Here is a 25,460-nt window from a genome sequence, read left to right as displayed (position 1 = left end):
GGCATATTCCAGCTGGGCCTCTCGTAGTTTCTTCTTCACAGGAATGAACTTACATCTCTCTTCTTGTACTAGAGGGGTGAATTCAGGATATATGGAGAACGGAATCCCATTGTAGTGCAGGGTTTGTTGAGTCCGGGCCGCCCTCAGCGCGACATCTCGGTCGCGATAGTTCAGGCGATAGTTCATAGCTCAGGCGATGATCGGCCTAGGCGGCAATCCGGGCTTGGGGAAAGGAGCCAATGATCTGTGCTCCCTCTCGATAATAAATTGAGGCAAAAACGCATCCTCCCCTATCGATCCCTTGAGGAGCTTCTCAACATAGAGTTCCATTTTGCCCGTGTCTGTGGATTCGGGAATACCCGTGGCGCGTATGTTGTTGCGTCGGCTACGGGAATCCAAGTCCTCATTCTTAGCTGCTATGAGTCGGAGCAGGTTGTCCATTTGGGCCAATTGTGTGGTGTGGGATGAGGTGATATCGTCATTATCTGAAATACACTGTTCCGTTGACGTTATCCGTTCTTCGTGACGGTCTACCTTATGAACCAGGTCGTCCAGCCTAGATGTCATCCCGTCCACTTTTTCCACTACAGTGGCGATCCCCTGCCTCATCTCTTGGAACAGGTGATGCAAGTCAAGTTCCTTGGTGGGAGAAGCCATGGCTGTTGAATTGGTATCGCTGGGCCCTGGTTCAGCGGGTACCGATTTCGTACCCCTTTTAGCGCCGTCAAAGCTTATTTTTGTCTTGCGGTTTTCGGGGCACACCATCTTGGTCTCTGATCGCGTTCTCTCCGTCACCCCGTGTTCCACCGCTGCAGCCTCGGCAGGCTCCAAGTGCGGGGTGGTATAGCGACAACAGCAGGCACTCTCCGAGGCAGATGACCTCTCGCCTATGTACTCAGCGTTATTTGACGTTGGAAGCGATCCCCATGGCGATCGAGAGCTGCACCATGGGGGGCACGAACCACCAGCCGTCGCATGCGTTGCTAAAGCATGCAGAGGATAGGCACAGGCGGTAGTTAATAATGATTTTTGTCCATAGGTACGCTGAGTGCAGGTTGCTCTGATCCCAGTAATACTATGAGGTAGCACAAGCTACGAGTCCATGGCAATGAAACATTAACGTAGCTAGAAGCGTGTAGCCTGGTCAGCGGTAGGCTCTGCAAACCAGCCGGCATGAAAAAAAATGGTCCGCACACAAATCAACCCCGAGAACCAGAAGGCCGTGGCAGGGTGCCTCGGTAGAAACCACAGTCTAGGGTGGCCGGCGGATCATCGATTGTTTAAGGGTACATGTGTATGCAAAGGGACAGAAAACATGTAGGCCCGGTAACTTGGAGCTAGGGTTCCGGGGGATCGCGTCCCTACCCCACCCGACTGCCGGCCAATCACCGAAAATGAAGTGGGCGCCACCCGTTCCAGGCACTCCTCACCTGCTGCAGCGCAGCGGTGGGTGCTGCAGATGTCCGATACCGCTCGGTGTCAACGGGAGTCATGGCGGCAGTTGCGGCGCTTCCCCCAAGGGCCGTCTCACCTCCCGGGCCGTGCAGGGATGGAGGAAGCGATTCCCAGGCGTTGGGCCCGCCGACAAGAGGCCGAGGACACAGGATAAGTCCGGGTAGGTAACCAGCAGTTCTCAGCGATGTCCGCAGCCCATGCCGGCGATAGGGACCAGCACCAGGCACGTCTCGGGCGCCGAGACCAAGGGCGCGGGATGGGCCCGCCGCCTTGTGGCAAGCACCGGCCTCGCGTGGTCCTCCGCGGCTGACCTCCTCAACGCGCAGCCTCCGGGGGCACCGCCGGCAGATTTTCCAACGCTGATTTCGCCGGTCCAGATGTCGCCAGTGGCCCAAGCTTCGGGTTGAGTGTAGAGGGCGACCCACTGCATCAGATGGTAGGTAGCATTAATGTTTTACCCGCCTGTGGCAAAGGATATTTGAAGGATAATGGGCCAAGGAACGGAATTTACTCAGTTAGGCAGCCATTCTATGTGCGCACCCTCTAGTGCCCCCATTTTGTGATTCTTAAATGGTGAATTAGTAAAATTCGATATTCAAAAATTGCAAAAGCAGTTATTGATACTTCTGGCCCTGAAGATTTTGTTTGTGGATTCCAGGGAGCTAGGACTTGCCTCTCTTATATCCTGCAATATCTTCCTTATTTCAATTTCTGTTACATTTGGGGGTTGTTGGTCTCTCCTACATGAATTACAACATCATATTTTGTAGTTGCCCTCCCATAACATGCATTAGAATAATATTTAGTACATTTTCAGTTTGCATTTTCTGATGATTCACTTCCTTGGCTGTAGGTGTAGCCCATGTAATTTTCTTTCTGTGAAGTGTTTTACTTTGCAGCCTCTGCCATGTCTGAAGATAGTGTAATAGTAAAAATATTCATAATAATTTAAGTTTATGCATTTGTTATTTGCATGTAAAAATATACATCAACTTCTATTGTGGATACTTACGTATATGTCCTCTTTAAATATTTCACATGGTTTTGCATCTTTTCCATTGGTGGTTTTATTATCTGTTGGATACAAAAACAAAGCTAGGTTATTTTTACATTTTAATTTGCTGGTAGTTTGTAAAAGTTTAAGTCATTGGGTTTATTTTTGCTCTCTGTTTGGGTGAGTTATAGTTTTTTATTAATTTATGTATACTTACATTTTTATATCTTTTTGCTAGTATGCGATAGCTAATATATTTTTGAAGGTTTATTCCTTTTTCAAGTCATATTTTTTTCTTTTAGTATATCTATGTAAAAAAATAGAAGTTGGAGAGTGTTTTACATATTTGTCTGCTATTTTACATTTTTAAGTTTAATAACAATTACATTTTAGTTTAAATCTAAACTTTGCTTGATTTAGATCTCTGCAGATCTTGTCCCGCTGTTAATTTTCCCATTCGCTGTCTTGCTGGTCCTCCTGCTATATTTAGATGTTGAAAGCCTGTCAGACTCCTGTCGTCTCCACAAGAATCTTCCTCCCACGTCAACAGCATCATAGGCAGTAGCGGCTATCAGAAGTCCCGCCAAGAATTCTGATGAGCCGATTACGATGTGCCTTTCCACCAAGGCTACTACGGTGGGGAAACCTCCATTCTCAGCATGGCAGTAATGTAGAAAAAGAGGCGAAAACTTACCTTTTTCATTTTGAACCCCATTGTTCAGGTCTTTACTGTGCTGCTGCTACCACAACGCTCAGCAACACTGGTGTTGCCGAAATCTAAGGTAGACTTCTGTGTTACTTGCCTCGCTATCAATCGTGTGTCAACATTTGCTTTTTTACATTGCTCTTACGTGCAATTTCTTTATAGCTCATGCATAAGTGTTCATCCTACAAATTATTCTGGTAAAATGTACACAACTTTTCTGACACATAAAAAACTATTTGGTACTGGTTGTGGTGGTTGTGGGTGTTGGTCTTGTGGTGACTGTATGTGTACATACAATAGTGCATATATGTTTCTGGTGTGTGATGCTACATGTAACATATATGGCATTATACATTACCTATATATACATATAAACAGATTCACAACATAAATGTGTGGTCAGATAATAGTATGTAGTACTTATTGATCTCCACACCCCCATGGCCTCACTTTATCAGGGCTCCAGCGCCAGTACACCACCTGCACAACTGGGACATATAAATTGGCTCTGCACGAACCTGTCAGACTGACTGTGATAAAGTATTGATAGCCTACTGAGCAGACCAATGCCACATAGGGAACCAGTGTGTTGATGTCTGTTAGAACTGGGGGTCTCTAGTTGGCAGAGGTAGGTTCCACTGTCCAAATGGGGACCCTTGCTTCTAGTCAGGGCAAGGAGATAACCCTCTGAGATAACCCCTGCTCACCCTCTAGGTAGCTTGGCACGAGCAGTCTAGGCTAACCAGAGGCAATGTGTAAAGTATTTGTACCAACACTCACAGTAACACAGTGAAAACACCACAAACTGATTCCACAACAGTTTAGGAAAATAAAGATATTTATTCTAAACTACACAAGTCCAAAACGACAAAAATCCAACATACATAGTTCAAGAATATTGTTTCAAAAGAGATCTTAAGGTTGTAATGTAAGTTCTTTAAGTTGCGATAAAATAATCCACAGATGCATGAAAAGTTCAAAGTTGGGTCACGTTTACTCACAGTACCTTTTAGTTGCAACAAAGTTCCAAAAGCAGAAGCTGGTGCGGTGGAAAACAAGCGATGCATTGCTCCTGAGACCCTAGGGAGGCGATGCGACAGCCCCGCTGCTGCAGCCTGTGTGTTGCGGCGAATCCGGTCTGTATGGGGAGGAAGGCCACTTGTATGGATTCCGGTGCGTAGGTTCCGTAAGAAGTTTGTTCTCGCAAAGGCACGATGCGACGATCTCGTAGGGGCTGCGACGATCTCCTGGGCGACGCTGCGCAATCTAGCGGGGATCCTCTCTCTCGCAGCTCCTCGATGCGATGGTTCTGCGACGATGCTCGCAGCGATGTGATGCTGTCTGCAAGCAAGCGGTGCGGCGATCTCACCCAGTGACGACAGGCTCTGCAACAACACTCGCAGCAATGTTCAGCTTCCCACACAGATCGGGTGCGTCCCGCAAACGAAGGATGCGACGGCTCTGGCAGCGGCGTCAGGCGCTGTGATGATCTCGACCTTGTAGCGGCGGGAAACTTCTCGCACTGTCGCGGATGCGCTCTGCAAGCGAGCGATGCAACACTTTTCAATTGCAAAAGTCTCTCAAGCTTAGTTTCAAGCTTTCTAGCACAGGTACAACTTCCAGAGGCCCCACAACTGGATCAAGCACTCTAGGAAGGACAGAACCAGAGTTCAGGGAAGTTGGGGGTGAAGTCCTTTTGTTCCTTGGACTTCAGAAAAGGGAGCCAGCCCTTCTCAGGCCCTTGGAGATTCCTTCAAGACAGGGGACACAGCACACAGCAAAGTCCTTCCCCTCTCCTTGGCAGCAAAGCATCAGGTCAGTCCAGCAGAGTAACAGCAGGACAGTCAGATTCAGCTTTCTCCTTGGCAGAGTTTCCTTCTTGATTCCAGGATGATCTAATTTTCTGTTGTCAGGGGTCCTGTACTTATACCCCTACAGTCTTTGTTCTCTCTGTGCATGTGGGCCCTGAGTCCGGTCTGAACCAGTTCTGGGTGTTTCCTGAGTACTTTGTTTTGCTGGCTTCTTCTTTCCTTTCAAAGCCACCCAGCAGGAGGTGGAGCCAGCATTGTGGAAGGCAGGCACAGCTCTATTCAGGCCCAGGTGCTAACTCCTCCCACCACTCCAGTTGCAAATGCAGTCATTCAGCCTAGGGCTGACTCAGCCAGCCTCCTGGGGAATCCCCCGCCCCTGTCACTCTCAAACCAGACAGTCAATACACAAACAGGCCAAGGCACACAGAAGGGTCAGACAAGAGAACAACAACTTTCTAAAACTGCTGTTCTCAAACACAGGTTTAAAAACAACCTTTCCTAAAAGATGTGTTATTAAATTCTGATTTCAGGGATACTAGATACTTATGTCCTATCTTGTTCCTATGGGAAGAAATGCTGAAAGCCACTGTAGCCAGCATCCCCCATGTTAATCTATGGAGCAAGATAGCCTTACAATAGTGAAAAACGAAAATGGCTGTAATTTACTACCAGAGCATGTCACCTGCACAAGTACATGCTCTACCTTTCACATACTCTGCACCCTGCCCAGGGGGGTACCTTGGGCCTTCCATAGGGATGACTGATGTGCACAAAAAGGGAAGGGTTAGGCCTGGTCAGTGGGGACACGTGCCAGGAGGACATGGCAGTGTCTAAACTGCCCATAGACACTGCAGAGGCAGGCCTGAGACACCATTTTAGAGCTACTCCTATGGGTGGCACAAACAGTGCTGCAGGCCTACTAGTAGCATTTGTCATCACCAACCCTGGAACACCCTGTGCACTTTACTAGGGACTTCATGGTGATACAAATATGCCAAACATGTATATCCACTCATGATAACAATTTACATAGGGAGCACTTACACTCTGGCACTGATCAGCAGTGGCAGAGTGTCCAAAGCATCTAAACCAGCAAAAACAAAATCCAGCACAGCATCAAAAATACAGGAGATAGAGGCAAAAAGATAGGGGAAAACCATGCCAAAGATGCCAGGTCTAACAATGTCACATCTTAAAATATAGCTGGGGGATCACCATCAGCTTGACGGAGCATTTAGCACCACTGCTAAGACAGGGGACACAGGTAGTCCACCAAGATCTAAATCAGGCCCAAAGCTTTTTAAACTGGGGTTCCTTTTATATTGTTGATTTAATTGTTTATTTGTAAAAGTTGTTTATAGGTTTATTTTATTCGTTGGTTTCATTTTAGTTTGAATTTGTTCATCATTTGAGTCCTTCTATGGTAAACATCAAATTAGTTTTTTTTATGTATGCTATAGTGTGATAGTTTTGAACATGAATGTACATATATATATATTTAGTAATATTTAGGGATGTATTTAAATATTTGCATTAATTGCTAACAATTTTGGGGTTCTAATGTTAATGTTTTAGTTATATATATATAAAATTTGTTTATATAGTATATTTTTATTTAATTTAAATATGTGCATAAAATGTTTCGCGGTCATTTGAAGTAATTTTCTATTGTGAAAAGTATATTTTATATATTTAATAATGATTATTTCATTCTTTTGGCAAAATACTGTTGTCAATATTGTGTGAATCGATATTTTTACTTAATATATGCTTATTTAAATGTAATAATATTTTTGTTTTCGATATTTCTGTTTTCGATATAGTTGAAAAATCATATTTGTAACAAGGATATTTGTGTTCCCGATATTGGTTGTTTTACTAGTTAAATTTACAAAGATGATATTTCTGTTATTGATATTTAGATGTTCATTCTGATGGCAGTCGGACCGCATCAGATGTGGTCCGACCTCCATCTGCTGCTGTGGTCTAATTAACGCATTTCAATGTGTGCGGTTGGAGGCAGCAGGCAACAGGACAATTCAACGCTATATGGTGAGCTCCTTGAGCCCGTCAGACCGTGGGAGGTCAGTAATCCATACAACAGGGGCGGTGTCTTCTCAAGCACTGCTGTAGGGATTACAAAGTCCCTTTCTGCCTGCCCTTTCATGGCGGTTCTCCCGTTATGAAAAGGCGGGCAGAAAATGACTTTGGTGACTCCTATTGAGCCCCACTTACCCATTGTGCTCCGCTAAAACATCCCTGCACCATGTGACAGGCACCGCATGGTTCCTGACACATAGTGCAGGGATGTTTTGAAAGTGTATATTTTCTAATGTGGCTTGTGTTGCAGCCCGCAGCACAGGCCACAATAGAAAACTTTAACTTTGCGACTGCCATGAAGGCGATTGCATTGTAATTAAGGTAGAGGGATCACTGACTTCATGTGGGGTGGCCCCTTTTCCGCTATGCTGCTGGTGAGCCGAGAGTGCGACCAGTATCGTTATGATGCCCTATATTTTCAATATTTTTGTGTTTTGATATTGTATGCATTGATATTATGTCAGCAATCTGAAGCAAGGTAACTACTGTCAGAAGTTGGGTTTCACACGTTATAAGTCTAAAATTGCCTTTTTTAACTGGGAACAAAGTTCATCATTGTTGCCCTTGTCTCTCTCAGGGTATCAGTCCATACCAGCTCAATGCCTACTCAGGGGTGGTGTGTGAGCTAGTAAATGCAGTCCGCTGGTAAACAACAACACTCAATAAATCATTGTTCAGTCACTGCTTTCACATTTAACCCCTTAAGTGCTGCTGACGGCCAATGGTCGTCAGCAACGCTACCTCCCCAGTGCTGCGCACGACCATTGAACGTCCATTCAGCACTAGTTCTAATGGACAGCGCAGCACTGGGGAGAAATGTTTACACGCAGCTAAGGTGTTAATAATGAAAGCACTTTTATTACACAAGCCTTGCTTAATACTATACTTTAATAAACTCTAATAAACATTCAGAAGATATAAGTTCGAAATACATTTGGTGACACCCTCATGTCACATTATAACCCCAGTATGTCCCAAACCTTAAAGCCACAGTAACCCCCACCTATCCCAAATGACACATCACAATATAAGGGGGTGTCATTTTAAATAAGGCAAGCATATTGGATTTGTCAGAATGTCACCACATGAGTAAAATCAGCCATCTGTTTCACCATTTCACCACCATTCATATCAATGGACACAGTACCAACTGTCAAAAGCATTATTATATTGATAAACATATTGTCAACATCAACATTTTAAATAAAGCATTTCTATTCAAAACGTGTGTCTTTCTTTAACTATTATTAGAGTACCCGTGCAGTCACAGGATCACGATTAAGGAGCCACCACACTCCTGTTCACATGAGCAAAAGCCCTAGCTCTTGACTTGCTTCAAATTAACAATAACCTTGCGTGATCAGGAATTTAGTACCATGGGAGTGGTAGGGTGAGTTTGATTAGAAACATTCTTGGGTGCTGCTGCACACCAGCAGCTTCCCACATCCACTGCTGCACATCAGCAGAATTCCACATTACATTAGAAACACATTGGTGGTGCCTCCATCTCTCCTTAGGGCACCACTAGCAACAATATTTAAATTCTAGCCCTCTCACTGGACATTATGGCGTCCTGCTCCCTCAAACATATTCATATTAATGGGTGGCTGTGCCACTTTGTTTCTTTCTTCAAAGACAGCCTCACACTGTGGGCTGTTCTTGGTTTTGGATGCCCTGGTTCCACCTGGGACACCAACAGCTGCTGGCATTGGCGGTGCCATAGGGAGAGCCACAAAACCCTGTAGTCCAATCTGGCTCACCATGTTTTCATCCTTGCCTAGTATGCAAGAGCCTGCCATGCTATTCTGGCCTTCTGCACAGGCAGGAGCCAGACTAATTCTAGTGTTCCTGACTGCATCTGGGAGTAAGGCAAGCTCCCCACCCATGCTGCTGACAGGCAGGGAGTAAACAGACTGGCATGCCTTCCCCCCAGACCTGTGCATTGGGGCACCCATCGCAGGTATTCAGGTTACCTCTTCTGTCCCTGGCCCCTGGGGTTATGGGTGCCCTCAAGGGTAAAAACCATGTTCAGGGAGAATATCCATGCACCTCCTCTCCCCATGAATAACAAAGCCATGTTGTTTCTTCCACCCCTGAAAACTTGCCCTCATCCCCAGGGAATTTGAAAACTTGGCATTGGAGTGCCACACACTTTGTTTTCTCATTTAAAGGGTCCAGACCTCACAGGCCCATTTCTCTTTCCCTGTTGGTCCACTTCCTTGCAGACAACATTGGCCAATAGGAGCATTTTATATCTGGCCTCATGGCCTCTAAAGCCACTTTTCACAGTGATCTGGGTTTTTAAGGGAGGTCTGCTCTATGACTGACCTCTGCTTGACTCCTGGTGCTCTTCTCTTGCTGGAGGGGGCATTATGCATAGCCCCTCCACAGGCAGCAAGGAAAACACTGTCCATGCCACACTCCCCTTTGGTCAGAGTCTCCTGGCTACTTGAAGGGTATCTGTGGGTCCTAGGCTAGGTTCACAGACGTCCTAGGGGAGCCCTCCAGGGTTCCCCAGCATATCCATTTCCCCAACGGTTCCTCAGGGGACTTTATAGGGTGCCACTGGCCCTGGAGAGACACATGCTTGTCCTGGGGTCAGCTGGAGTCAAAGTCTTCTTTCAATGTTGTTGCTCCCAGGTCCACTGTCTTCTCAAATGTATGTCCCTTGTGCAGGGGCTTTTAAATGGGTGTTGAAAATTCTAGAAGCCAGGCATCCCTGGTCATTCCTAGGATGACACATGATCACTCCACTTCTGTTCCAATGCTCCTGCACAGCATTTTGTGAAAATCCAATATTGTGACATCAAATTGTCTGTAGAAATGTTTCCTTTCTGAGCCTCAGATTTGCCATTAGTTGAAACAGCTGTCTTCTTCTGGTCAAAACCTTAAGGGTGAACCCCTGCTGTGTTAGCTCCAGCTATCTATCCCTCCTTCTTTGTTGCAGAGGGTCTGGGCTATCCCAGCCCAAGGGCAGTGTGACATGCTTATTAACAGATGCAGATTTTTCCCCCACCCCTTCTTTACTCAGGCAAGTGCAAATACTGTTAATAGTTTTATTGTGTGGGTAGGTCTTTGATCCCTCTACTTTGGAGAAGAGGACTAAACATGACTCAGTAGGGGGAACTAAAGTCTGGATTGTGATTCTGAGCTGAGCCATGGAAATATGACAAAACTTAATGTAACCCATTATGGGATGTTAAGTACTGTCAATTCAGACTTGGGGTGCATTCTTATCCACACATTGATTCCTTTCTAGACTGTATGCCTAAGTGGACCGAAACTTTACTTTATGGCAGATTTCACTCAAAATATGTAATCACCAAAGATCTTCAGTAAACACTATAGGCCTGTGCTATGAATTCCCAATCACATTATTAGGGCTTCCCCAGGTCACGACTAATACCTGAAGAGTTCCTTCTGCAACAGACTACTTGTGAGCAAATGCAGGGATTCCGGTATTCATTTCCCTGCTTCTCCCTTTACCTTCATTTCACCTCGACCATTTGGAATCCACACCGGCGCCGCGGTGAGTACTGGTCTCAGTTGACCGATGTTGCACTTCTTGCATTGTACATTAGCTACAGTGTGCACTCACACGGCCCCTTATTCCCAATTTTTTCCCATTACCCACAGATTTTTCATAATTTCGTTTCGTAACCACAGGTAATTTCCATGTCTTCCGTGAACGTTTTCATTCGTGGCCACCCCCCTCATTAGGATTTGTGCCTCTGCTTTTCGACCATCCGCTTGCAATTTGTGCTATACTGATGTCCCATTTCTACTCTACTCCGACTGTCCTTTCTGTGTTTCCGGCTATCTAAGCTCACGGTTTTGTAAATTTTTTAAATGCTTTTGTTTTCACTATGTTTACATCATTCCTTCCCGATGGGCCTCTGCATATTTTGGCAGCCATGTCACCTCAATTTTTCTACTGTATGATCCAATCCACTTGGTGTTTATTATTATGTACCTACATGTGTATAGCAAACCTACCCCCTTACTTACTATTTCAGAGCCAGACCCAACATAGTACTTTTGTTATTTATTTTCTTTTCTTTTATTGAATGCATTTTTATAAGCGCTGACTTTACCCGAAGGTGTCTGAGCACTGTACAATAGAACCAGTTACGTTACATGAGAGAACTGTTGCAGGAATAGAACAAAGAAAAATAGCATGCCCTAGAGTCGACGCAACGCAGGCAAAAGGCACACAATCTTAAGCATAGCATGAACAGACTGTACAAGCAAAAGTAAGAATAAATACGACAAATTTTACAATGACTAAAGAACTTCCTGGCGCACAATAGCAGGCCATAGAATCAAAACAATGCAGGCAACAGGGACACAATTTCAAACACAGCAAGCACAGGACGTACAAGCAAAAATATAAACATATGTGACAAATTTACAATGACTAAAGAACTTCCTGGCGGGGTCTGAGAAGGAGGGAATTAGTTCTGAAAGTGTCTTTGGAATAAGAGATTTGAGGTCCGCTTCGAAGATCTGGATGGAGGTGATGGCACGCAGCGAAGGAGGAAGCGAGTTCCAAGTTCTCACTGCATTACCTAAGAACGATTGTGCCAACAATGTTTCTCTTTTGAAGGAGGGGGTTCAAGAAAGAACTTTTTCACATTCCGAGAAGGTCTTGAGCCTACAGACAGTTTAAGTTTATTCGCCAGATAGCGAGGGGAGGAAGAGTGCAAAGCTTTGTAGATAGCTCTAGCCTCGATGGGAAGCCATCGGAGAGAAGACAGGATAGGAGTGATGTGGTCACTTCGTTTGGACCCTGAAATGAAGCGAGCTGTTGAATGGAGGATGGATTTGAGGGGGGAGAGGTGAGATTTGGGAAGGCCAGTCGGAAGAGAATTACAATAGTCAAGTCTAGAGAGAACTAGCAATTGGACCAAGGTTTTTAGGTCATTCTCCGGTAAGAACCGACCAATCCCCCATAAAAGTCGCAGTTGATAACATGCGCTCTTGGCCATGGAGTTGATGTGTGAGATTAGGTTGAGTCTTTTGTCAAGTATGACACCTAAGGATTTAGCACAGTCCACAATGATGGGTTTACTGTTGAGTAGATTTGATTGATCCAACCTGCTTGAACAGGAGGCGGAGAGAGAGAGCTAGATATGAGGAGGAATTCCATTTTGGAGGGATTGAGAATGAGTTGGTGAACTAGCATCCAGTTGTGAATAGTGTTGAGAGTAGAGCTGAGTAGTGAGAGATCATGAGGGGGAGACACCTTGAGGTAGATTTGGGTGTTGTCCGCATAGAGATGGTAGAGGATTCCAGATTTGCTTAGAAGGGTCCCTAATGGTTCCAGATAGAGATTGAACAGAGTGGGAGCAAGGATAGAACCTATTTTCAGTTCTGACACACCTTGTATAGACTGAATAGCATGCTTCATGATTATTTTATACAGTGCACACACCTCAAAGTTTAATATAACTGATCACAATTATTGCTCATATTACCTTACAGTTTTTAGCTTTTCTACATGGAGTAGTACATTACTGCTGATTTCCCGCTACACTTTACAACAATCCTTTGGTTTCTGTCATGTATCGCTCTGATTCAGGCATCTGTTATACTTAAACGGACACATTGAGTTACCATTGATATTGCCATTTGCTGTTCATTCTGTTTATCCCACACTTTTTGCCTTCTCTGCATATTACGTACCTTTCGAATTTCCATACATAGGATCATTTCGTTACTTGCTATGTTCATATAGTTTTTTGTCTTCTCTTAGATCACGATGAACATACCGTCATATTTGCATTTCAATTCAATTCATTATGTCTTTATTTCGAAGTAAAATTCATAAAAGACAGCATACAATACATAAAAAATATAAAACTGCTGCAAACATGTCCCAAAATATCTGAAAAACTTGCAAGCATACGACATGCAATTCATATCATGGCAATTAATTTAAATAAGTGTTCAATTTGTTGGTACGGATCAGCCATGCCCAACCCAGAAATTTAGCCACACATATTTGCATTTCATAGTTCCTTTGTTTTGTTTTCATGTGCATTCGTGGCCTTAATTTTCGTAATTCATTGTTTCACTCCCACTCCGCTACACGCATTTAGGTGGTCCTATCTGTGCTCCATATGTCACCTTAAAATGTTTTCACACTATAGGGTATCCACAGTATTATCGGTGACTTTTTATATTTTTCACTTCATGCACCAGACATGTGGCACAAATGTATTCCATCGGTCAATACTTCCTGTTAGTTATCATTTTCCCTTTTATGTCCTTTCCAGCCCGAAGAGTCACACTGTTGCACAGTGTGATGAAACATGTGTGTGCTGGTTTGTTTCCGTTTGTAATGATCCTATTTGAAATACAATCTATACCACATGAAACCTTGGAAGTCGACCTCCATTACTTTTCTAAAGAACATTATTGTACATTTCTGGTTTTAACCACAAAGCCTAAATACTCTTTTTATGTGTGCACAGGACTTTGTCTCATATGTGTCGTGTGGGTCTTGACCCGCACACTTGCAGGGCTTGTTTCTCCTCTGGGTTTGGTTCCCCTGACCTGTCTGCACCGTGGACTTATCAACTATGATCTACAACTCCTAAAACATGCACGCAAGAGCGCCACTTCTTCCTGTACCCAATCCAAACCCTCTCCAGTGTTTCCACTACTTGTGCGCAAATTCTGAACTGCACATGATGGTAGTCTCACCCCTGCAGCTCACGCACACATGTACCCACATGTTCATGTGTACATGTGTAACCAGACCAGAGCCTCCTACCATAGCCTTATTCTAAAAGGCATAGACTAGTGGTAAACATGCTCAACACAATTACCTTAAATTAGCAAAAAAGGGCAACTTGTCGTGAGTGAGACTCAGGTAGTGAGACTCGCTCACAGTATAAGTCCAAAAAATGGATTTTAAATCGCAAACAATCCAGAAGTGCTGAATGGCAACATCCCATTTCCTTCACTAAAAAAACAAAACCTCAGTGGCTTCATCTTATCATTTGTTATTGCTCATAACATTTTTGGCGCATATTTCACAACTTCCCACTGTAAAACTTTGACCTCCAGAAATTAAGGTAAACTTTTGACTTGCTAAACCAATGCCCTTTATGAAACAACAACTCATCATGAGTCTGCTGCAAAAATTGCCGAGATATAGGTTAGAGCACCCATAAGAATAATGTTTTTTCACTTTCTTGGTTAATGAATGGAACTCTATTTGCTATACTTCCTGATTCCACCTTCTGATTTTCCTATTTTGAGTCATTAACCTTTCCTCTTAGAAGCTTAGTTAGCTTGGGAATTAATTGTATTGCCATTTTAGTGCTATGCATGTATCACAAGCATTTCTAGTAAGAAAGCTTGCTGTTCATGCCAAGCAACCATGCTGTTCATATCAAACTACATTTAGGAGCCATTTGTTCCTAAAAGAAACTAAGTTTTTGCTCAGGAACTAGATTTGTTTGAGCTTTGTGGTGGAAGCTCAGTCACCACTCACATCAATATTGTAGCATATCTCCTATGGCCGAGATACCCGCCACCCCCTCTCAACACAATCCCCAAGGATGGGAAACCGGAAACAGATCTGAACTTTTGGAAGACGGGAGGGAGTGACCCTCCCGGCCGTATTTATTAAAATATGAAACAAAATTAAAACATTAAAATAACAGTTTCATATTATGTACAATTTCATTTCCACATTGCGATGTTTGGCTAACCTTAACATAGTCTCTAATACAAAGGTTCTCCTAGCCGAACTAACATCCTACAAAACATCTAACTTGAAAATTTGAAATTGTACATCCTAACGTTTAAGGGCCAACGGCAAGGTCGTAACCGGTGTCAAGATCCCTAACCAGAAATATCCCCCCCACTTGTGAGGGGCGACCGCACCGAGGTGTACTTCGAGTGCAACTACCAATTTCCCTTGACTTGACGGGGGCCCCAATAAACTCGACGCCACTTAAAGGTCGTCCGAGGACTCGTGTGAGGAATCTAGAAGGTAGCGTAGACCCCCCCCCAAACCCCACACATCTTACCACATCTGCCGTCGCAGATGTCTTGGCCCCGGGAAATTCTCCGGGAGGGGGCTGTAGCCCCCCCTACCCAGGAAGGGGCCTTGACCGCCTTTCCTTTCCTTTCGGCGTCCCATCCTTAGAAGGGACCGCCTTCCCCGTTGAGGGGCCAATGGCCACCTCCTTCGAGCGCTCCCATCCGTAATGGGTGACGCCCACTCATAGGGATCTACCAATTAGTGCTCACCGATCATGACCTTACCGCCACAGGCCGGATAGTTGACCGGCTATCCGGACCCCCCACAACACTCCTACCTAAAGGTCATGTCTTAAAGTCTTTAGCCAAGCTATACAGTCTCCTATGAGTAACTCGTTCCCCACCCGGGACAAATGAACACCATCCCCCAAATACATACTGTCACCAGTAATACAACCATGCGAAATAGAATGCAGTGTATTGGAACGGAACAATCTACTCACTTTGTTATTAATTTTTCTTACTGAATGATTCAGAGCAGAAACAGAAATAGCCCCCCGCCATACTTTTCGTGGGATCATATGTGACCATGCAATCGTGCACCCTGGAACTCTCCTCGCCAACCAACTTACAGTGGAAAGCATCGCCTCAAGAAGAAGTCGTCTACCAGTGGTGACCAAATCATTGCCCCCAAGATGTACTATGGCTATAGACGGCGGTGACCTCGTCCGCCCTAGCAAACCCTCAAAAAATGATTGAAACTGGTCAATACAGAGTCCGCCCTTTCCGTAGAAGGACACACTGTACCCGTATTCCCCAGCCACGTGATTCATGTCACCTGCTTTGAATACGTCCGCGGCACGCCTCACGTATGAGTGGCCCACGACCCACACCTCCTTTTTCACAGCCGGTGAAGTATGACCGCTGGCCCGGTGTTGGGTCGACTGCATAGTCCGCCCCGCCTCGTAGGCTTGCGCAACTGAAACCAAACAAAAACAAGAAGCGTGAGTACATCGTTACGGCTTCACAACATGTGCAACCGCACATACCTCTTATAACAATTGGAGTACCAACGCCCCACACGTTTAATTTGTTCAACATTCAGACCCCTGGCCGTAGCCTCTGTAGCAGCCCCTATCCGAAAGGAATGGGTCCCAAACTCGCCCGGGTTCAAGCCCGCAGCAGTAATCGACATCGCAAGCACCCGCTGAAACTGAAACCTCGTCAGTGGGGTGGCGTCAGCGTGTCTCAACAAGGTCCCCCCCCATGATGCCACCCTTTGTGCTAAATACTCCTCTACACAACTCACCGGGCACATGGAGGACCCGGGGATCCTTCGTATCATTATGCAGTCCCCCATCGAACCCTGATCGGTCTTGGACTTGACAAATGAGACAGTCATTGTCTCCCCCCTGACTTGGACGTGCTCTCGGCACAGTCCCCCCATGGTATCCTGCTTGTTCCTTGCCACTAGTTCGCTTACCCGCATAGCCCCATGGAATGCTAGCACAAAAGCGGCTCGGAATAACACTGCTTCATACTGGGATGAACATGTTGCAGGAAGTACAGATAACAACAAAGCCAACCTATCCAGACCTATCGGGCGCCTTTCATCTACTCTGCGACCCTCAAGGCGTTGCCACCCACGTAGCGCTTTTTGCACAACGAAAGACGCTGTCGGGTCCTGGATCCCATGAGCCCTAGCCACAAAGGAAATGGCGGCCCGATGCCTCTGGGCCGTAGCCACTGATTTGCCTGCCTGACGTAAAGACAGCAGGAATTTCACTACCAACTCCTCCTGGCCCCAAAGCTCCCCTCTAGCTGCCCCCAAAAAGGCCCAATAGGAACGGAACGCCCCTTCATATGCCTTCCTCGTCCTGGGTGCTAAACTCTCTCCCACGAGGTTCTGTAGTTCGGGGCACCGAGAGACCAGAGAGCTTCGGGAAAGGGTGCTGCCACCGGGTCCGCTGTGGGCAGAAATCCTCAGAAGGCCTGCATACGAAAACGAGAAAGCGCATCAGCCGCCTGGTTCATCACCCCCGGGACATGTCTTGCCTTAAATAGGACATTCAGTTGCATACACAATAACACAATCTCCTTGAGTAATCTCAGGACCCATTTGCATCGTGCTGCCTGGCTATTGATACACTCAACCACGGTCATGTTATCAGACCAGAATACCACCGAGTGATCTCTGAACCCCTCAGGCCAAGTTCTCAGGGCCACCAGAATGGGAAAAAGTTCTAGGAAAGCAATGTTGCTTGTCAGACCATTATCATGCCACCATTGAGGCCATTTTTGTGCCGACCACTGAGTGCCGAATATGGCACCAAAACCAACGCTCCCTGCTGAATCCGTCCACAGCCCCAGCTCCTCGGAGGACACGGCCGGTTTGTTCCAGACTATTCGGCCATTGAAATCCGCCAGAAATGCCAACCAAATGCGCATGTCCTGGGGAACCTCTGCCGAGAGCCGAGTGCGGGGATGACCTTCCTTCAGGCCGACCATGGCTTGAGCGATCGAGCGAGAAAAAGGGCGGGCCATCGGTATAACTCTTAGGGCAAAATTCAACTGTCCCACTAATTGCTGTAATTGATGTAGCCTAACTTTAGACTCACTTATACACATTTGCAGGGATGCCCTGAATTTTAACACTTTGTCCCCTGGTAAACGAAAACAACCTTCCACGGAATCCAGCTCGATTCCCAGAAACTCGAGGCAAGTCGAGGGACCCACAGTCTTACCTGGTGCCAATGGCACGCAAAATTGATTCATCAGAACACAAAATTCAGTCAAAGCCTGTCCACATTCGGGATCACCAGCTGCCCCCAGAAATAAAAAGTCATCGAGATAATGCATTACATTTTTAAACCCCGTCTTCCTCGTGAAGACCCATTGTAGGAAGCATCCGAACTTTTCAAAATAGGCACAAGATATAGAGCACCCCATCGGCATACACTTATCCATGTAATAATGACCCTGAAACATAAAACCAAGGAGACGCTGATCGTCAGGATGTACCGGGAGCAACCGGAACGCTGATTCGATATCAGATTTTGCCATCAGCGCGCCGGGCCCCAGGCGATTCAAAATGGCTACGGCCTCATCGAAGGATGCGTACCGCACCGAACACACTTCCGGGTCTATCGCATCGTTCACTGAAAGACCACGTGGGGCTGATAAATTATGTATCAGCCGAAACTCACCCGGGTCCTTCTTGGGGACCACCCCTAAAGGGGAACAAACAAAGTTAGCCACTGGTGGCACATTAAATGGACCGGCGACTCGACCTCGAGCCACCTCCTTCCTGATTTTTTCCTGTACCACGGTCGTATGTTGTTGGACCGATATCTGATTTTTACATTGTGGTCTACCCTGGAACTCTCCCACTGGGATGCAGAAACCATATGAAAATCCGTTGCGCAACACCCCAGCGGAAGCGTGATCCGGGTATTCGTTGAGCCAGGGAATCATTGCCAAGGTATCAATCGGGGTAGGTAAAGGCGCCCCTCGGACTATGTCAGACCTGTTTGGTGCCTCCTCTACCCCCGTTATCACCCGTTTTGGCTCTGCACATGGACTCAGGGTGGGATGATTGACCACACCCCCCACATTCGTGCCTAAATTTGCATGACCCCTGGGGCCTAGTACACTTCCCCCTGTTAAAGTTCCAACAAACCCCCTTTTTGTTTGCGTTGCCGGCTGGCCTCGAGTGATTGTCGTTACCTGTGCCTGATCGAAAGGGCGTCCCCGCATAATGGCGGGAGGATTCCCCAACACTACTTCCTATCAATGGCACCTTTAACATACCGGAGTCCTCCATTTTGGACCAAGACACAGAATCATAACAGTCCCAAGTTAAGTTCTTATCATGCTCTTTCGCTTTTCTGAAGACATTGTCGTAACAAAACCACTGATTGCCCTCGTGAGATACAGAGTACCCCATGATCCGTGACTGATAAATCGGCAATTCGGGCAGCAATTCGGGCCTACGTTCTCCCAAGATGGATGTAAAAACCCCCCATGCCTTGCCCCAATTACCAATGTTTTCATTTACCTTAAAGGCGGCCATCTTTGCGCGCCAAACACTTGGGTGCATGAGCTCTTTCTGGCTTTTAACATGCTCCATTTCATAATGATCGGTTAACAAAGAGAAGATGTTCACATATTCCCCTGCCCATATCTTCTCCTTAATTGCCAGAGGGACATGTTGACCCAATTTTTCCCGCCGAGAGGGTGCTGACTCATCCCTCGCAATTGGCAATGGCCGCTTACCTGGACCTGAAGCTGTATCTGCGACTGGAACTGATGGCGATGGTGCCGCCGTCGCTTCCCTTGTTTCCCGCAGCTGCCTCATCAGCACCTGCGCGTCGTCAGCCGTGGCGCCCTTGTTACCTTTACCCAACCACACTGCTAATTGAGCTGCCAGCTCGGGCGGCATATCCTCCCCGGACACAGGAGTGACCACTACAGGAATCGGATTTCCTCCTTCCGGCACGGGAGTTGGTGCCTCAAGCGGGGCTTCGAGTGGGGGACAGGGAAGTGGGTCGTCTCCCCCAGCTGCTCCCCTTCTGGGCCTCTTGCCTTTTCCTCCTGGAGCTGCTCCCGCCAGAGGACGTTTCGGGCCCCCTTCCCCATCTTTCTCCGCCATTCGCTTCTTTAACTCGGTCACCTCTTTCATGAGAACACGCAGCATCTGGTCAGTAGTCATTCGCTTTCCAACCTTCTTCGGCATTTTCCCGATAGAGTATCTGAAAAACAAACAAGAAAGATTACAACGCTCAAAATTGGCTCTTCGTTCCGTCTCGAGCTCACGTGCAGCGAGGTGGTGCAGCTTCAGAGCACAGGAACAAGAGGATGCTTCCTTGGCTTGTTGCTCCTTTTATCCGTCTTCAGGGCGGGCGTAAACCCGCCCCGGCCTGCCCCGAGGGCGTGTCCCAGCTGCGTCAGTGTCTAGGCCAGCCCACTCCAGGGCGGGAAAAAGGCGCGCCCCGGCTACGCCGCTTCGGGCATACCAGCCGGGACTCGCCTCCCGCCCAAGATGGCTTCCCGGGGGGATCGTGGTACTCGACCATACGTTCGGGGGGACCGAATGGTCGCCCCTTTCCATTCGCAGCGTAGAAATTTATTTCCTAGAGCGAGTGCTTCTCTTTGGCCCATCTTAACACATTCTGCCTATTTGACAAACTTATTAGGAGTGTTTCATATTTCCACAACATTAGGTGTAGTCAAATCCTTGGGACTTTCTTAACTTTTTCTTTTAATTTCTTTCACTGAGATTGAGTCACTTCTAGCATTTTGTCTATCATTCATTAACATATTTTGCCTTCTATGTATTTTAAGGACCTCCCGTATTTTAAATGTTCTCATTTGCTTAGATCATATAAGTTATTTATTAATTTGCAATAACTGATGCATTTATTTTTTTAAATTGTAACCCTCTGTCGCTTGGCACAACGCAGTCAGGCCTAATTTAAAGACAATGTGTAAAAAATTAATGGAGCAATCAAACAGTAATAGAAGGAAAACACCACACAAGAAAAATACCAAACCACTTTATAAAAATAGAGTCAATTTCATGAAATAAAATGATACCAGAACGACACAAATCTAGTCAGTAGAACCACATATTCTACATGTGTTTAAATAAAAATAGCTATAAAGGCACAGAGCACCAGCTGTGGTCATTTGGTCTCGCTGGAACAGTTAAGGCTGACTAAGATGGAAAACAGACCAGGCACAGGACCAGGTTTTGCCGATTTACAGTGGTGCTCCCACTCTATGAGATTGCTAGGGTCCTCTGAGACCACTGGGTGGGATGTATGACCCCGACTATCTAGGGAACACCATGGGTGATGTATGAACCAAGCAGTTTGCCATCTGATTCATGGTATATATTGGTGCCACCCAGTTTTGCCTTGAAATGGTCAAAGCATGGATACGGGGCACTGGTCCGCTTTCAATCTCTTGCCCTGCTGCAAACCCCTTCCCCTCCCTTGGCATGATGCCCATATATAGGGGGTGCATTTCACATTTTGGCACAGAGAAGTTGGAGTAGTGCACATTCGTGTGCAAGTCAATGGGGATCATATGCATCAGACTTGTGCCTTCATTCTAATAAAGGGTACAATAAAGTCTATCACATAAACTGTTTCGTTTTAGATTTATTTTACCACCATTACGCATGGTATTTTCTTGCCGTTCTGTCCCTTTTGATTTTCAGAGTTGGAGTTCTGGTTTATTCCCCACAGCAGTTTTAGTCCACCAGCACCCTAAAGACCATAATAATTTTCTGTCAAAATAGCTTACATAATGGTTCAGTACATCAGTATGGAGAACCGAGTGGTCCGACTGGAATGTGTAATACATACTACATGGATTAATGTCAAGAGATGGTGCAGGCATGGTTAAAGTAAAAGGTAGGAAATCATTGTAGCTCCTCTTTCCTTGTGACACAATGTACAAGCATAAGTGCCATGGTTAATAAATATAAGCAACTCAGAAGTTTCAAGTTGTTTTTCGATAGATTACTTAAAAGAAAAGTTAAAAAAATAATATTCTTTGCTTACTTTCACAATTGCAATCGTAATTTTAGGAATTGTGAATAAATGAGCCATGAGCTTTGAGGAGTTGAGAAGTATGGAGCCTCCATCCCAGAATTCTGGCAAAAAATGTTTCTCATATTTGTCCTTTCATTCAAATATTTAACATTCTAAGCACTGGCATTACAATTTGTTTTCTTGGTAAAAACACGATAAAAAACACATTTTAGTAAGTACTTTGCAACATGTTACTGGATTTTCAACATACCTCTGGAGTCGCAAAGGCCTTCATTACTCTTGAAATCCCATTGACACCCCAGGGAGTAAGATGTCTCAGAACTTTATGGCCATTTGCACAGAAGCATGTACTCCAGAACTCATCTCAAAAACAGTCACATCGTTTAACAATACATAGAAAATATTCCTGAAACCCCATCTTAAATAGTTTTACTTAAAAAATGTCTTGACCTATCACATAAAAAAGTTTAGAGCACCTACAATCACCGTCCATGTCATTTACAGCTGTCAGACAGATACGTTCCTAATTCCACGGGTTAAGAAAGAGTGGAGTACCTATTTTGAGATCCTGATGTTCCAAATAATAATATTAAAACGCTTTATTCCTACTGACAACGAGGAGTTTGATACACAAATACTCCTAGTTACACTCTATAAAGGTTTTTTCTCTCTCTCACTCGTTCGTTCTTTCTCTTACTTTATCTGACACACTATTTCTCTCTTTCCCACCGTCTTTAAATGTTTCTCACTCGAAAGACTGACTGGCCTTGGGGAAAGATAACTAACACTGGGAAATATTGATGTAAAACAAAAGAATGCTATTCAAAGATGAGAAAACGTAGTAGTTAACCAGCAATATAAAAGGTTGCAAGCAAAAATGTGGGTTTTGATTCGAGTCAACATAAAGAAATTCCAACGTGGTGTTGTTCAGCAGTTGCATTGCACATGGGAGGGGATGTTAACGTTTTAAAAAAAAAAGTCACAAGCAGAATGTTTTAAGTCTATACACAGTGTTGTAGGAGTAATCAGTCAGGAACATTTTTGTGGCTAATTCCACTGACTCCAGTAATGCAGGGGAATCGCTGAAAAATATTTCATTGGGGAGGAGCTACGCGGGCATCCAAGATGGTCGCGTGAGCAGAGAGCTCCCGAGACCCGCGCCGCCCTTCCTTATCTATCCTTCACCTATCCTGGTCATTTTGACGGGCTTTTGCAGCGATATCTTCACTGATACTAACGATCCTTTTTTGGTCGAAAACGGACCCTGGGGTCCATTTTTCTGACATCTGCAACTTTTTGGCCTGCCCACGGGCGCGACCGGGGACTCGGCTACCCACTGTGGCCGACCCGTAATTGAACAACAACGGCTGCCTGGCATCTGGCCCACCGGAGGTGTACTGCTTTCACTTTCGGTTTCCAGCCTCATTGTTCTTGTCTCCTCCTACTCTGCCTTCGCCTGCTGCCCTCACAGCCCACACTTTCCTCCGTAGGACTGGCACGGAGGCCGCGATACTCTCACTTCACTGGCACATCGGAGTTTCGGGATTTTTCCTCCTTTTCGCCGTTTCTCCTGGTTACTTGGCCAACATTGACCGCGAGATGGCAACGAAAGCGGAGGCCGAAAAACGCCGGAAGGCTGCAACCTGGGGGGGACCGATCCAGTCTAATATGATCGAACGCTACACCCAGCCGAGAGGCTCCCCCGGGGTCACGAGTGTGGGTGCTGAAGGACTTCAAACGGACATGCCGTCCCCTTCGGAAGTATCGCTCGAAGATCTTTTGGCTGCCATCACTGGACTTAAGGCCGATATGAGTCAGCAATTCGAAGCCGTAGTGTCCAAAATAGACACGGTGGCGGTGGATGTAACTCTTATTCGGGCCGACTTAGCCAAAACAAATGAGCTGGTGAAGGCTCTGGATCTTAAAACGTCGAGTCTGGTGACGGACATGGCTGAGGCGCAGTCTGAGATTGGTAATCTGCGTGCCTCGCACGATTTGCTACTCAAGCGGATGGAGGACTATGACAACAGGGCCAGGCGGAACAACATACGCCTAGTCGGAGTGCCGGAATGTGATGGTGCTGTATCGACCGACCTGTTGGTCGAGGAACTTATTGTCGCTCAACTTGCTCCGGCAGGGCTCAGTAAGTTCTTTGCCGTAGAGCGCGCCTATCGTTTTCCAGGAGGACAAGTGAAGCCAGGAAACCCACCGAGGCCTATCATTGCGAGACTTTTTCACTACCGGGACAGAGACGCTATCCTCCAGGCCGCCCGTAAGCACGGCCCTTTGAAATACGACAATAACTCTGTCTCCATCTATCCTGATTTCACTCCCCAAGTGCAGCGACAAAGATCAGGTTTCCTTGGAGTGAAGCGTCGTTTGAGAGATCGGGGCTTGAAATACGCCATGCTGTTTCCGGCCCGACTACGGATCGAATTTCGAGAACGTGCCTACTTTTTTGATCAGCCTGAACGTGCTGCCGACTGGTTGGACTCGTTGCCGGCAGATGACTTTGGAAGTGGAGGCCCTGGTGGTGCTGAAGGTGGTGCAACGGCCCAGGAGTAATATAGGGCTCCAGAGGTTCTGATTGAGACTATACATTGTACTGTGTAAATTAACTTCGTGCTTTATGGTACTGCCCGTGGCGGTGCGGGAACGGGTGATTTTTCCCTTCCTCCTCGGGGGGTTCTTTGTGTAGATATTATGGGGCGACAGGCACACTGCAGTTGGGGGTGGCTTTTTAGTCAGCAGGGGTGCAGGGAGGGAGGTGTTGTAACGGGTTTCGGTTTGGGGGTTGGTTTCTGGGGACTGGGTTGTGTTTCGTTTAGTTTGTTCTGTTTTGGTTTTCATGGTATTTCACATTTTGCAATGACTTTGATCCGTGGGTTCTGCTGGGGGGTGGGGGTGGAATGTTTTTGTCGCAATGGGGGGGGGGTGAAATGCGGGTTCTTTCTTGGAACGTAAACGGATTGGGTGATAGGATCAAGCGGGGCATTGTACTGCAATTCTTGAGGCGCCACACCCCAGATGTTGTATTCCTTCAGGAGACCCACTTGATTGGAAATGCTTGCAAGGCCTTAGACCTGGGGTTATCGCCTGGTTGCACATGCTGGTTTCACTTCAGGTTCCCGGGGTGTGGGTTTCATGATAAAGTCTTCCCTTGCTCTTGCTATTGACGATGTTATCCTTGATGACCGTGGGCGGTATGCTGCTGTTTCTGGGAGGTGGGAGGGTAAACAGATCGTGTTTGTTGTTGTCTATATCCCCCCGGGACTGCAGGCTACCACTTATGCCGATCTTGGCAGGACTCTCCTTGGGCTTCCGGACGGATTGTTGATCCTGGGCAGAGACTTCAATTCTGTAATGTCCGGTGAATGTGACCGACTTCCCCCTAGGGTATTGTTGCGGTCCCAGATGTGGCTCAGTGAGATGGCTGATACTTTTGGCTTTGTAGATGTCTGGCGCTCACTACACCCCACACTCCAGCAATACACTTTTCACTCTGGTGCACATGGTAGTCTCTCCCGTATCGATTATTTTTTTATGTTGGCCTCCACACTGTCCACTGTTCGGGAGATGCGACATCTTCCCCGGGGTATCTCGGACCACTCCCCCTTGCTGATTACGATTTCTGTGGGTGGTCTACTTGGCAACAGGGTCCCCCCGATTCCTTCCTGGCATTTCCGAAACCCCCGGCTCCGCTCAGATTTGATAAAGGCAATAGATTGCTATTTCGCTGAGAATGTGGGCTCGGTCACTTCCCCCACTGTTCTTTGAGAGGCCTTCAAGACGGTTATTAGGGGTTCCGCCCTATCATTTATTGCCGCAGAGCGTAG

The sequence above is a fragment of the Lissotriton vulgaris genome, chromosome 1_1 (assembly GCF_964263255.1).
Source record: "Lissotriton vulgaris chromosome 1_1, aLisVul1.2, whole genome shotgun sequence".
NCBI lineage: Eukaryota > Metazoa > Chordata > Amphibia > Caudata > Salamandridae > Lissotriton > Lissotriton vulgaris.
This window is presented reverse-complemented; position numbering follows the sequence as displayed.